The 934-nt window shown below is 61.7% G+C and overlaps 1 protein-coding gene and 1 long non-coding RNA gene across 2 annotated transcripts in view; both read right to left on the bottom strand.

Moving 5' to 3' along the window:
* Window positions 1-934, bottom strand: part of LOC119591906 (ankyrin repeat and sterile alpha motif domain-containing protein 1B-like) — a gene marked incomplete in the record, with an annotated part of 115,155 nt that overhangs the window by 79,907 nt on the left and 34,314 nt on the right.
* LOC119591908 overlaps window positions 1-934 on the bottom strand; it is a 47,245-nt gene that overhangs the window by 40,025 nt on the left and 6,286 nt on the right. The window contains exon 2 of the long non-coding RNA XR_005230383.1: window positions 638-763. This is a non-coding gene — a long non-coding RNA (uncharacterized LOC119591908). The remainder of the gene's footprint in view (window positions 1-637; window positions 764-934) is intronic.

Here is a 934-nt window from a genome sequence, read left to right as displayed (position 1 = left end):
TTCTTCTGCCACGTGAGAACTTTTTTTTTTCATAACTTTAGTCGGACCAAAACAACGATAAAGAAAAACAAGAATGCATTTCCAAGACGTCACACCCCTTCCTTGTCGCTCCCCCCCCCCTTTGTCCCACTCTTCCCTCCCCCCCACTCAGGAGAAAGCCCCTCCCTCCCTCCCTCCTTCCCCTCCTCCCCCTCTCCCTTCTCCCATCCCCCTTTTTTCCCCTCCTCCCTCTTCCTTCTTTCCCCCTATTCCCCTTTCCCTTTCTATTCCCCCTCTCCCCCTCCATCCCACTCTTCACCCTTTCTCCTCCTCCCTCTTTCCTTTCCCCCCCTCCTCCTTTCCCCCTCCCTTCCCTCCCTCCCCTACCCCTACCCCCTCCTCGCCCCCTCCAGAGAAAGTCCCTCCCCTCTCCCCTTCCCCCCTCCTTTCCCTCCCTCCCCCCCTCCTCGCCCCCCTCCAGAAAAATTCCCTCCCTTCCCCCCTTCCCCCTCCTTTCCCTCCCTCCCTCCTCCCTCCTCGCCCCCTCCAGAGAAAGTCCCTCCCCTCCCCCTTCCCCTCCTTTCCCTCCCTCCCTCCTCCCCTCCAGAGAAATTCCCTCCCCTCCCCCCATCCCCGTCCGAGCATGCCGGGTACTCACGGGCGGCCGCGAGACAGACTGAATCTTGGCGAAGATGGAGATCTGCGCCTGGCGAGCCGAGGGCGGCGGGTGGTCGGGCGTGGGCGGCTGCTGGTAGTGGGTGGGGCTCAGCGGTGTGGGCGTGATCTGTGGAAGGGGGGGGGTGTTGTGGGCGGGAGATGCCGCGCTAGAGGTGTGGCCGTCTCCCCTTCGCACGCAATTTAAGACTCACGCACACGCACACGCACGCACAAACCCGATCCTCCGTCTAACCCGAGAATAGGAACTCGGACCATCCACATTGACGATTCTCAGAAA

Source organism: Penaeus monodon, chromosome 29 (assembly GCF_015228065.2).
Source record: "Penaeus monodon isolate SGIC_2016 chromosome 29, NSTDA_Pmon_1, whole genome shotgun sequence".
NCBI lineage: Eukaryota > Metazoa > Arthropoda > Malacostraca > Decapoda > Penaeidae > Penaeus > Penaeus monodon.
The sequence above is the reverse complement of the archived record's forward strand: the minus strand, read 5'-3'. Positions and strand labels throughout refer to the sequence as shown.